The following is a 14,162-nucleotide window of genomic DNA, read 5'->3' as shown; positions in this document are numbered from 1 at the left end:
CAGATCTGTGCAAAGAAAATTAAAGTACATTAAGTGTCCTCTGAATGGAACAGAAAGAAGTCAGTGTGAACTTAGAGCGCGGACATTTTTCTTAGAAATTGTTAGCTGGGTTTTGATGATTTCAAAGAAGGGGTTTTGGGAAAAGCATCTGGTCAGTGGTATTGCTGAAGCCGCAAGGCTACGTAGGGGCTGATAGCCAAGCTAGACCACATGCAAGATGAGGAAGCAAGGAAAATTAGTCAGGAATGAAAGGAAGGAGGACAAACCACAGAGAGGACAAGAATATGTTGCTCCTGCAAAACAAAACAAAAATAGCCACGGTATTTTACATTCCAGTTTCCAGGAAACTGAAAAGCAATTATCTGGATCCTTACAATATGTCTCTTGTGCTTGAATTCATTTTAGTGGGTTGTTACTTCTTACAATTAAAAGAGCCTTTAGAGAACAGACTGCACTATTGCTATATACTATACAGCAAGAATATTCCTGCACTTACTTTTATATGTTTTGTAATTTATTTAATTCTAAAACTTCAGATTCGTTTAAAGTCTAGTTTATACAAAATACATAAGATACATAATTTACTTTAGTTTAAAGGAGGAACTGGTTAGCAGTTACTGAGTACATATGGTATGACACATTTCACTGATTTAATCTTTATATCAATTCCTTGAGATGCATTTTATTTTCCATATTTTACAGAAGAAGAAACTGAGGCTCAAAGAGGATACATAACATGCCCAAGACCACACAGGCAGAAAGTACCAGTGCCAGAATTTGAACTCATATCTATTTGATTCCAGAGCCAAGGTTTTTTTCTGTCACACATGTATGTTTCCCATTTTATAAAGTGACTTTAATTTTTTCATACTCTTAAACCAAAATCAGGAATGTATAACTTTGCAATAAAACATTCTGAATGCCTTTCAAAAATTACTAAACTCAATACAAGCATGTACTCTGCCAAATCTATACTAGTTGTTGCCACATTTAAAAGTGATCCAAGATGTCTACCCTTTGTAGTGGTCCTTATGTCAAGTCATAAGGCCATGTGAATACTAGGATCAATCTAAACAACACAAAATGAATTTATACAAAAACTCATTTAAAAAAGAGAATCGCAGGCTACATGCAAATGTTTCTTGGTTCTTTTCAGCAATTCATCTGTAATGTAGATGGAATTTATTTCTAATAGATTTACATATTCTAGTCAAATATAAAGAGCAAGCTTTATATTTGTGCATTTTAGAGTCTATTCTAACTCAGAAACCATGATGCTTTCCACACAGATCCTGGTAATGAGTCACAGCCTCTTTACTTAAAGGCTGAGATTCCATTAGTTCCTCACCACACAAGAAGTGCAAAAGCATATTAGATTTTCAAAGATAATCCACTCTCATCCCACCTTTTTCTCTTTGCATGAAGTGGACAATATGCATGCATCGCTCTATGTCCTGAGCTCTCCGAATCTATCTAACTGGCCAATTTTCATTCTGACCATTGAAATGCACTTAAGGGCAAGAGTTCAGTTATTTGTTTTGCTCATAACTTCCTTTGTATGTAATAAAAGCCTTAAATATCCTTAGTTGAAAAGTAGGGGTAACAACCTCAGTTTCTACTCAAATAACTGGAGTGTAAGCTCCCTTAGGCCAGGAATTATTTCTTATTTTGTTCATTGTTTTGATTCTCTACACTTAGAATTGTGCAGGGTACTTAGTGAGTGCTAATGAATGAGAAATAAAACAGGAATAGGGAAAATGTACTTGAAGCGATTTGAGGTACTTGGAGTCAAATGCAGTCTAGTTCAGCAAACACAGCTTGAGCATCTACTCTGTTCTAGAGACAGTTCTAGGGGTACATAAACTATCTCCAGTGGGCTTGCAAGCTAGTGGGAGAGCAAGACGATAGGTAGGGGGAGACAGGGATTAGTTTTGTGATGTGAATGTGTGTGAAGTTTTCATAACTGTACGTGCAGTGTTAGATCTTTCACATCGGTGAGGAGTGTGTGTGTGTGTGTGCATGTATGTGCACACACGCGCTCCCACATGTCTGGGGGATGGTGGGGAGGAAGATGCTTTGCATGGGCACAGAAAGCCTTTGTGGAAGAAACAAATATAAGAAAGGGATTGGTCAACTCAGCCTAGATGAAAGTCATGGGCATGTCCCTACTGAGCACCAGTTCCCACTCGCTGGAAAATGCAGGTCAGGTAACAATGCCGGGTCCTCTTACACCAGCACATTTCAGATTAGGGTCCAAGAAACTCTTGTCAGCTGCAAACCTGAGACAGTTTCTCTGGCACTAAGGTTGGGAGGTGTGGGTCCTCCTGCAGCACAGTGTCTATGTCACTGATCAGGTGGACAGACAGTCCCAGAAGGAGGCCCTCATTAGCGCATTTCACCAGACATGACCAGAAGTGGTTTTCACTGAAGAGGAAAGGAAATGTGGGAGGAAAATCCTTAGCAACAAGGATCAGGGAAGTGGGTCATGCACAACGGGAGCTGTTCTTGCAATCTGTCAGTGACCTCATGCCTGTCCCTCAGGCCAGCATGAATGCTTGCAGTGCAAGTGACCCGTCTGCCAGGGTGACCTCAAGCCCTGGAGTAATAGCAAATAAAGCCATGGACACAGTGTTCTCTGGACACTCTTAACAGTCCTTTCTTTCCAGGGCTTACAGCTAAAGACTTTACAATTTGGGGCCTTTCTTCAGGCTCTAACAAATTTTTCAGATAAAACTTGGTCTCCTTACCCAAGAAATGTGAGTACATCTTTCTAAAAAACAAAAGCATATCTCTAAATTCAGGTTTTGAAAGTCTCTCTTAGTTTGAAAACAAAGAAAAAAAAAATCCAATGAATTCCCCAAGCATTATTTGAATGGTATAGGACTCAAGTTTCTGTTCGATCAGTTACAAACCATGGTTAAAGAAACAGGAAATTATTTTCCTCTAGCAAGTAGTACAGTAAATCCATAAGGCCACACTCAAAACTTGATATAATGCCATCGATTATACCAGAAAATATACTGACACTTTTTCTAAGAAAAAAACTCTACCAATAAAGATCAAACATTGTACTGGATGAATGAATGAGGATTTTTTAATACTAGAATGTTGAATTTAAAAGAGTGAAGCACTAGCATAATGTAAAAAATAAAGATGGTTTTTCCCTACAACTGCCCTTCAAACATCACAGAGGACTGTCCTGAGTCAAAGCCATTCCAGATACAAAATATGACAGAGACATTACAACTCTGTAGTTTCAAGAGTATATTAACTTTGCTATCAGACACTTTATAGTAATACATGCTGAAACTCAACCAACCAAACCCCTAAGTCTTTGTCTCATGTGATGTTTTAAGGTCCTTTTCTCTCAGCCACTACACATGCAGCCGGCATTTGGAACCCAAGTGAACAGCTTTTCCTGTGTTCCAAATGCCATCTTGTTGAATTGAGTGCATTGTTTTAGCTAGTCTGGTAGAGTCTGATTCTGTTGTTCAGCGTACTCTTTCCTCATGCCACGCTACCCATACACTTTCTTAGCATGCCTTCAATGCCAAATCGTAATAAACATGTTGAGTAGGTCAGTGTCAAGGACAGGTCTCCAAGAGGGCACTAGAGGTATATCTCTTGATTTGTATCAACTCCTCAGGAGTACTGAACTAACAGTAGTATTACCCTTCAGTCTCTATTTTTTGTTTTCTTCATAAATACATCAAGAGCCTTTGACATACACCTTGTGAATTTCATATACTAAGTATAATGCACACCTTGGTTCTGCTTTTCTGATATTGTTCTCACAAAAAACTGTGTGGCCAGTCTGGTATGCCTTTTGCTCACAGAACTTTTACACTGGGTTCTTATGATCACACTCCTCTTTCTAATTATTTAAGAATGCAATTTTAGAATCAATTCAAAAGAAGTTTACTGATTTATAATTTATCATGTCATGTAAAGAAACAATGAAAAAATGATTTAAGCAAATCTGATGGTAAAATACACATAACCATGTAAGGCATGTGTTTTATTAGAAAGCAATATGGACTGGAAATCAGGAATATGAATATAAGTCTATGATCTACTACTGAGAAAAAGTTAATGAGTGTGTGTGTAGTTTTCCAAATATCTCTTGGGTTTACAGGGCTCTCTAAATAACACTGCGAGTCTTCCACAGACAGGCATTCTGTACTCTCTTCCTTTCTATGCCAAGACATTCTGTATCTTTATGAGGTTACTCAACCCATTCACTTTGAGCCCAAGGAAGTTAGCACCTGCCATGAGGGATCAGAATGTGAAATTCGATGAGGGCGCCCTGTGATAAGTGCCTGACCTTAGCAAACAAAAATAAACCTCTGAGAAAAAGATGTAGAAAATGCAGCAATATACAACCCACAGTATTGTGGGGCTCTTTAAGGAAGCAATTCAAGTCCCACTGCACAGGAAGCAGTGGTTGAGGCTGGGTGTGATTCACAGAACAGCAATGCCAGGAGATGTCAGGGAACTCCCCATTTCCCCACCCTTACGACACTATAACATGATAACATGATAGTCTCCATTAAAAAAAAAAAAAGTCAACCAGCCATCTTAGTGATAGGAACCTGGGGTCCATTTCTCATCTGACATAATACTTTACGGAGCAGGTCCAAACACAATGCAGGGCCCTTGAAATCAGCAGGAGCTCAGCACTCTGATCTGTGCCAAAGAGCAAGATGAGAAATGGGGCTGGTATAAATATTCATTGGGAAGTTACGGCCAACCTCCTTGGGCTGTGTGTTTAGTGCAACTCAAAACTGCTCCACCTGGTCCCTTCTGGCTCCCTCGTGTCTACCAGGGGCTGGCAGCTGGAAGGCAGGCTAAGCCTTAGCGATCTTTTAATTTGCTGTAGCACCAGAGAGGCAGGCAGGAGAGATGACAATGCATATGCTGGGATTCAGTTACAGGGCTGTCTTGGGCTGTCTTTTTCCCAGGTGGGAGACGACACTGACTACAGAGCAATCTATGCTTCATCTGTTCTGGTCCCTTAAGATACGATTAGTGGTTTGCAAATGCTCAGGGTATGGAATAATGTTCTATGTCAGCCCTCACAATGAAAATACTGGCAAAAAATTTATCAAGCAAATTGAGTATTTTGTTAGGCTCATGTGTAATCTTTACTTTTCTCTCACCTTCCAGAGTAAAATCATTCTACAACTTTTGCCTGAAGAAAATATGAATGACTGACCCTAAGTTCTGAAATAAGTTTCTGTTGAGCTTAGAAAATGTAGGATGAGGAAAGATTTGTGATCACTGTCCCATGAATCTCACTGCCAAAAAGGTTTTTAAATATTGCATAAACTTAGATGTGTTCCAACCATTAACATTTAAGGGGAACACACAATGTTTTGAATTTAAAGCATTTGTACCATTCTTAAAAACTTGACAAACATACTTAGAATGTAATTATTTCTTTACAATAAAATATCATAATGTCATTAATTTCTGGATACTAATCTCAATAATCTGTTGTAATTTGTTGGTGCTGAAGGCAGAAGACTGTGCTTCACATTCCACCTGTTACTCAGCAAGGTTCACCAAATACAAAAGTAAGGTTGGGTGCCGAATGGTTAACTGGTGTCCACTGGATTGTTTCCCCATGAACAGTTACTGTGCTAATAATTACACACTGATGTTATCTATTTGAGTAGATCCATCAGCACTATTACTGGGATATACTTACTAGGTGGGTAGATTACTTTTACTATTTAAAAGACAAAAATTACATAAAAGGCAAAAATTTGCACTAGTTTTTAACTTTATCTCAGTTCTACACTTGCCCTAGAACAGCTTATTCTCTTCATTGCAGTTAGAGGGAGCTTTGCAATAACTAACTCAAACCAAGACAGTCTCCTGCTCAAAACCCTATACTTTTTTCCCATGCCTCTCAGAATAATCCCCAAATTCCTCACCTGGCCTCTAAGGCCTACTTCCTTACACGATACACTAAAGCCCCTTTTTTCTAATCTTGGATCCCACATAACTCACCTCATTTATGGAGCTCCTCCAAACCCTTACATTCTCTCTCTCCAACTCAGACCTGCTGATCTTTAAACATGCCCAACTGGTTCCCAGAAAAGGGCCTCTGTACCTGATGTCCCCTTTCCCTAGAACACTGTACCCCAAGCCATCCTTGTTCAGTTTCTCTGCTCAAACATCCCCCATTCAGAAAGTCTTTCCCTGCCCTCCTTATAAAATAAAAACACTACCCCCAATAATTGCTTACTATCTATCCTATTACCCTGGTTTATTCTCCTTCAGGGCAATTACTTCCCCTGACATAGTATATATTATTTGTTAGTTGTCTCTCCCTCTAGAATATACACTGTATGAGAGCAGGGAATTTTTGTTCATTGCTATATCTGTAGTGCCTACAATTGTGTCTGGCTATTGAATTTGGGAATAAATTTTCCAGTAATTTCAATTGACCAACCTAGTTAGTTCTAGTTACCTAGGGTTTATGGCACTGCTCAATATTACTAGTTCTCTGTGGTATAGTTTACTTTTTTTAGAATCAATTCTCTGATAATTAAAAAATATAGTTCAAGTATAAAGAATTTCACAGTTTGATTGACAGAGAACCTAAAATTTTTCATCTTTAAGTTAGAAGAACAGAATAATTTAATAATTATTTAACAAGTCCTTAGTATGCATCAGACACTGTGCTTTCTAAAGTTTTAGTAAAAACACAGTTTTACCTAAAGTTAAACAACCTTTCATTCTTTGCAAAATTCAAATCTCAGCTTAAGAGAAGTGTCTTAGTATATTCAGACTGCTATAACAAAATTCTACAGCCTGGGTAGTTTATAAACAAATGAAATTTATTGCTCACAGTTCTGGAGGCTGGAAGTCCGAAATCAGGGCCCCAACAGGGTTGAGTTCCCTCCTCCTGGTTCAGAGCAAGCGCTTTCCCTCTGGGTCCTCACATCATGGAAGGGGCAAGGGGGCTCTCTGGAGCCTCTTTTATAAGGGCAGTAATTCCATTCACAAGGGCTCCACATTCATGACCCGGGCACCTCCCAAAGGCCCACCTCTTAAAACTATCCTCTTTGGGGGTTATGATTTCAGCATATGAATCTTTGAGGGACACATTCAGACTGTAACACTGAAAAATGAGGTAGAAAGTAAAAAATTCTATTTTCAGTCCCCAAATAAGTAATTTTTGAAGCCTCAATGGAGTAAAACATTTAAAATATCTCCTAAACACACACATACACATACATCTAAAACATAAATAATATTATTCTCTTCTTTAAAACAGATCTGAAATTTAACACCATTGTGGAATGAAGATAAAAACAGCCTTTTTTCCCTCTTTACAGTGATAAGAATTCAAGAGGGCTTGACAATTTGAGTAAGTTCATACTACTGCTCACTAGCAGAGACTTCATCAAAACCTGATGAGACACTCACTACACATTCCTCTTACTATTGTTCCCCTCTATCTGCTATGTATTCATTAGTCTTCCTTTCAAAACCCAGAATCTTCAACTACAGTCAGTGCTTCATATCCTCTTTCCCACCTCTTAGTCCCTTCTCTCCACTTCAGTCAGTATCTGGAGTCTAGTCTATCTAGAGTCACCTCCTTGTAATTCCTACTATGTTTTTTTTTTCTTTCATTATCTCTTACTTCGACTCTTTTAGCATTTCACAATATTAATGACTTCCCCTTAAACTCTCTTCCTCTGAGGCTGACCTAATACCTCTGTAGCGGTCTTACTGCCTGGTTTTGGGTTCCCCATTTTCCATTTTATTTTTTCTAAAAGAATCTTAATTCTTGTTTAAGTATTTATTTCTCACCATCCAAGCTCAGTGTCTCAGGGAAAGCTAAACCTATCATCAGCTCCAGGAAATGGCCTTTTTTTCCTCCCAAGTTCTTGATTGTTTCAGCAGTCACAAGTAAGGTAGCCATGTTTGTGCTATCAAAGATTCAGATACAGCCAAAGTAAAAACAATGAATCACTGAAGTAGCAAATGGTAAAAGTGTATTGTGCACACACACTAAAAAAGTGTGCAAACCAGGAGCACTCAAACCAAGACTTGGAATGAGGCTCAGGGGTAGTTACAAAGCACTTGTATTATACGGTGAGAAAGCAGTGGCTGTGTATGCTTTACAGTGATTGGTTATAATATTAGAATTCTCTTAAATGATAAGAATCGGTCAGTGGTTACCTCATCTCAACCTTGGGTAATAGTTCAAGTTTTGCATATGATTTCCAGAGGCATAAACAGGAAATGACCCAGGTCAAGTCCACCTTTCAAAATAAGCTAAATTAAGCTTTGCTTGCTTGACTAAACTGGTTTTGTCTGCTCACAGAATTTTCAAGGTTGGTCTCCATTTGTTTTTAATCTTAACAGTGCCAATGGGACACAAGGAGTAGTTGTTGAAGACTCGGGAGTAAGTTCTTCTTCACTCTTGTGGGAGGGCTTCCAGATCCAAATCACATCTTCATCTGGATATGAATGAGGGAGCATGCAATCCTGATTTTTATGGCCAGCCATTCTATCACCAGAGGGGAAACAGGGTTAAGGCAAATCCAAAACTGTGGATGGCAGGGCAAAACAGACCAAAGGAAACTGGTTTCTTAATGAAATTATTGAGCTCCTAGATCAACCACTCCCAAGGCCATTCTACCTCTGGAATTCCAGTTATGTGCACAATAAATTACCTTATTGTTTAAAGCTAGGTGAGCCAGCTTCTCTATTACTTGCACTTGAAACCATTTTAACTGATAGAACTACTCTTTCCTGGGTTCTTGACGTCACAACTGGCTGTTACTTTTCAATCTTCTTTGTGGGTCATTCCTGTCCTTTTAACCTTTTGATGTCCATAATCTTGCAGACTTAGCCCTTATCTCATCTCACTCAGGTAAACACCCTTCTGGGGAATTTCCACATGTATTTACATCTTCAAAAAGTGTTTTTTGTTGATTATACAAGCACCCGCCCTCCTCTGCCCTCATATCACTTCTAAGCACCAGATCTTGCCTACAATTCTACACTGGTCATCTTCCCAGGGATTTTTCACAGACTTTCCTAGCCTTACATGTCCATAGTTAATCTCACTATCACACCTACTCAGACTCTTATCTCTAACTGCATCATTAAACTGGTTGTGCAAATCAGAATGCCAGGTGGTATTCTCAAGCCTTCAATCTTTACAAAGTTCACCAAATGCTCTTAATGTTTCTGCCTAAACAAATTCCAAAATATTCATTCCTTTACATCCTAATCACTACTTATATTAGGTCTTCATAATTCTTCACCCAAATTCCTACAGGTTATAGTCATCACACAGAATCACTCATTCTTAAGTGATACCAAGTAGCAGGTACTGTATGACCCAACCTTGATGAATGAACGTCGATGAACAAACCTCGATGAACAAACTTTGATGAACCAACAAAGAGCCTCCTGGTTTTCCCATCTTTTCTTCAAATCATCTTCTAGACAATCATCATAATTATTTTTCTCAAATACAACTCTGACTATGTCACTTCCTTTTTAAATCCCCTCCCCATCAGGAAAGAAAAAAAGGTTCTCTTTGCGGCTTAAATTCAAATATTTAACAAACATCTACTACACATCAGATTCAGGGCTAAAGAGTTTGAAACAGTAAATTATGATTTTCTTCTTTTAAAAATCCTATAATTTAGGAAAAAGTTGGTATATGACCTTAGCCATGGCAAAATACAGGTATTATCATACTATTCTGAATTTAAGAACCTGCATCACTTTTTACTCTGAGCTGAAATATTCTCATGTCTTTTTTATGCTCCATCTATCTAGACTTGTACTAGAACTATCTTGAGTTAATTCCAACTTATATTAATGCATAAAAATTCCAGGAACCATATGTTTGATTGACATTGTCAGGTATAGAAATCACTGCTTTTCAGAAGCTGCTCTAAAATTCAGAATTTAAATACTATATTTTTGATAAATGAATATGATGATTTGCTGGTCTTGTGATTCCATTTAAAATATTACTCCTACAGTATCACCTTCTTTAAAATTTAGAAATCACTCAAATTTGTTGCTGTTTCTTCAGTTATTTTGCTGAAGAAAAAAGTATTATTTGAATCCCTATGATATAGTAGACAATTTCATAAATTAATTTATTTGACAGATATTTGGGTGCCTAAGGCCTTGGTTTTCCTTTATGAACAAAATGAACAAAAATCTCTATTTCTATGTAGCTTACATTCTAGCTCTACATCCTAGAACATATATTCCCTTATATTGTTCTACAAAATGAACAAAAATCTCTGTTTCTATGTAGCTTACACTCTAGGTTCTACAATGAAGTTAGAACCTAGGTGCTATAGAGCATAAACACCAAAGGAGTCCATGGGAGATGTGGCTCAACCACAGAGGTGTAACCCAGAAAGGCAGACATTATTAGTAGATTTCAGGCAGATGGAGGTGAGAGAACAGGCATTCTGGTGAGAGGATAAACTTGAGCCCTGGAGCACAAACTGGTGTGAACAGAGGTGGCATGGAGAAGTGGGAAGAATAGGCTAACTAAAATGGGGACTGTGTGTTGGAGAAGAGAAAAATGTTTGATTACTAGGGTAGAGCTTTTGAGAGCCAGGCAGTGGATTCTGAGAGAAGAGTACAAGAGTACTGTAATTAAAGTAGTCATTGTAGAATAGTCTAGCTAATCTGCATTACTATGGCTTAGGAAAGAGGGAGAATGTATTGACATAGGCTGGTTTGGGAGTTGATGTACAACTGAGGCAGGAAGCTAAATGGTTTTTGACTAACTTGGTGAGGACAGGATCAAAAACAAGTGAAAGACATTAAGAGTATTTTGTTAGGAAAATTATAACTTAATGATCAGATATTTAAGGCATACATTCATTTATTCATGTGTATTAAGCATCACAATTTGAGTTACATTCATACTTATTGTGCACCCAATGTATTTACTGAGCACCAACTGGGAAAAACTATCAGACCTGTGCCTAGATGCAAAGGCCCCCACACACTGCCTAAGGAAGAGGTAATGACAGCACAGGACAAGGGCATGCTGTGGACATTGCTGACATAGATGAGATGTGAGAGGCTTTGCTGGGGTTTGTGGGAAGGCATGTGCACGTGTGTGCAAAGATAAAAGAAGTCTTCAAAACTGAGTTCTGAATTATTTCCGCTGATCAGAGTTGGTGAAGGTGTCCAGAAGATGAAGGACAAGTATATTCAAAGGCATGGAGGTGGGAAATGGCATAGTGTGTTCAGGTACCTGCTAGTAAGGAAATATTTCTGCCTCACAGAGGTCAAGGAGCAGATGGAGGACAAGCACAGAGCTCCTGCAGTTTCATGATAAGGACTCTGAATTGCAGTCTGCAGGCAGGGAGGAGCAAATGGAGAACTGGAAACAACAAAACAGCACGATCAAAATGACATATTTGAAAAATGTGTGATGACAGTGTGGAAGCTGAATTAGAGAGGGGGCAAGTGAAGTCAGGGAGACAAGATGGGGCATTGTGGACATGCAGAGGTGGCAGATGGGTAGAGACTAAACTTATGCATGACAGGGGCCACATATGATCAGCTATGTAGGGTCTGAACTGCCAGAACCTGGAAGCTAGATGTGCATAGAGGGAAATTTTAGAGAAAATTAAACTTTTGAATTCAGTGATTGGGAGAAGAACAGAGTAAAAGAAAAACAAAGGGGAAGAGACTGTTTTCAGTGAAGGGCGAGTGAGGTGCTGCTTTGAAGGAAGGACTTCAGGTAAGCAGTGTGGACGTCCTGACACTTCGATAAAAGGAGAACCTTTCTCATTTCAGTTCAGTGCAATTGACTGTGCTCTTTAACTTCCTGGTTTGCTGGCTTTGTTTCCCTAATTAACTTTTGAGATTTGCCAGTAGATATCTAGTCTTCCCAACATAATTACTGGACATCTATACATGCCAGACACTGTTTCAGGCTTTGATTTATAACAAGGAGTATTTCATGTTCAATGTTTTGTTTATTAGAAAATTGATGGGCATACACGTTTTCCTTTATAAAAGGTTACATGGCCCATCAATTAAATAACTGGAAACAGCACAAATGTCCATCAAGAGGTAAAAAAACAAACTGGTACCACCACCCAACAGACTGCTGCTGCTCAGTACACCCGGGAGGAATCTGAAATAATTACCAAAGGACATCTGTGGTTCCCAGTAGATGGGGTGGGGAGGAATTGAATGGAGTAAAATAAATAATTAAGGGCAAGGGTAACTTTTGGTGTGATGGATAAGTTGACTATCTTGATTGTTGTGATGGCTTCACTTTCATTTACATATGTCAAAACATCTGACTGAACAGTTTAAATATGCAAGTTAAATATGCCTCAGTAAAGCTGTTTTTTAAAAATAGAACAATAGGTATAGCTCTATGGTGGGTTAAGGGTTAATTTTAATTTTCTTCTTTTGCTCTTTTACAATGCACATCTATGAAATCATATTAATTTTTCAATAAAATTCATTTTAAAAATTGTAAAACTTATAAAAACTGCATCAGCCAGGTACTCAACTGCTCTTCTAATAATCATGGACTGCAATTTTAAACAATGAAGTACTGTATTAAACCCACAAAACTGGCAAACATTACAAAATCAGATAAGGTCAAATGAAAGCCAGCATGTGGCAAAAGGGCAATTCTCACACTTTTGATGGAATGTAAATTGGTATAACTAATTTGAAAGAAATATTGCAGTATCTAGTAGAGTTGCAAATGTATTTACGCTGTTAATGATTGCAGAACCAGTTTTCAATTTTCCATGATCCTAGTAATTGGTGCTATTTTAAAGTAGTGGCAGACATTTTGTACATGTATTTTGTGTAAATACTGATATTTCAGACTTCAAAGCTTAGCTCATCCCTCCCTCAACTCCTTCTCTCCTTCCTCTTTTCCTCCCCATTCTGCTCCCTGGGAGCCTCCTCGTAAACGTGCCAGTCACTTGACCACTCCTGGACACTTTTTACCTCTTAACAGCTCCCTTTCTCTTTCCCATACAGACTCTCCACCCCATGCCTACCTAGTCCCTCCAAAAAACAGGGCTGAGCAGGGATCAGAAGTGCCCTGAAGAAGACTCTTCTCTTCTCTGGGATGGGAACAGTCCGACAGTGGGCACGGTGTGGAGGGAGAGGCCGCAGTATCAAGTGAACACCCAAGAAAGGTATCAAAGCCCTTACAGGGCCACCCCCAAGAGAAGCAGCAATTCCAAGGGCCTTCTGGCTGGAGGTAAGTAAACATCCAAAAGACAGCAAGGTGAATAGGAGCAAGAGAGACCGTGTATTAATTGTGTAATGTGTAGGTACTAATGTTTTCTTGAGATGTTTTAGGTATTTAGTGTCACAAAATATTTTTCTTGAATGTGCACAAACTTTAAGACACTGTTATTAGTACTTGCAGTATGGGATAAATGCTGATGTGCTAATGTCATTTGTGCTGGTACAGCAAGCGCCATGCACTATGCCCCCTAATTCCTCTCTTGCATTTCAACGCCAAAAGTTGGAGTTATTTTATTCCATAACATTGTGTGTTTGTAAAATTAAACAATTAGAAACAATTTAAATGTCCATCTAGAAAAGAATGCATAGATTATATGGTTGACCCTTGAACAACACAGTGGTTAGGTTTGAACACCTGTGCAGTCAAAAACACATGTATAACTTTTGACTCCTCCCAAACTTAACTATTAATACTCTACTGTTGACCAGAAGCCTTACTGATCACATAAACAGTCCATTAACACATATTTTGTACATTATGTATATTACATACTGTATTCTTACAATAAAATAGAGAAAATATTTTTTCAAATGGTTCTAGCTCTCCAAAAAATTTCCAATATATTTATTGAGAAAAATCCAAGTATAACTCATTCATGGTAACTTAAATTCAGGACAGTGCTTTCTCAAGGAGAGAGGGGAAAGGTATCTCAGAGTACGCATGGATCTTCAAGCAGTATCTGTACCATTTATTTTTATGATCCAAAGTGGATATAAACTGATGTTAAGAGCTCATATAGATAAGGGGTGGGTACAAATGTTTTCAATTGGAAAAAAATGTTTTTAGAGTTTTACTCCCTTTCAAACCCAAAGGACTGGTACCAAAGTTATTACATATTTTATATAAGAAATAA

The 14,162-nt window shown here is 38.3% G+C and overlaps 1 protein-coding gene and 1 long non-coding RNA gene across 16 annotated transcripts in view; one reads left to right on the top strand and one right to left on the bottom strand.

Annotated features, from left to right (window-relative positions):
• Nucleotides 1-14,162, bottom strand: part of EYA4 (EYA transcriptional coactivator and phosphatase 4) — a 296,169-nt gene that overhangs the window by 77,400 nt on the left and 204,607 nt on the right. The window lies entirely within an intron of this gene.
• The window catches only part of LOC108397060 (uncharacterized), a 47,776-nt gene that overhangs the window by 16,270 nt on the left and 17,344 nt on the right, over nt 1-14,162 (top strand). For both annotated transcript variants that reach the window (XR_005054799.2, XR_012124241.1), the window contains exon 2: nt 13,033-13,258. This is a non-coding gene — a long non-coding RNA (uncharacterized lncRNA). The remainder of the gene's footprint in view (nt 1-13,032; nt 13,259-14,162) is intronic.

The sequence above is a fragment of the Manis javanica genome, chromosome 13 (assembly GCF_040802235.1).
Source record: "Manis javanica isolate MJ-LG chromosome 13, MJ_LKY, whole genome shotgun sequence".
Lineage (NCBI taxonomy): Eukaryota > Metazoa > Chordata > Mammalia > Pholidota > Manidae > Manis > Manis javanica.
Note: the sequence above shows the minus strand (reverse complement) of the source record. Positions and strands in the feature narration are given on the sequence as shown.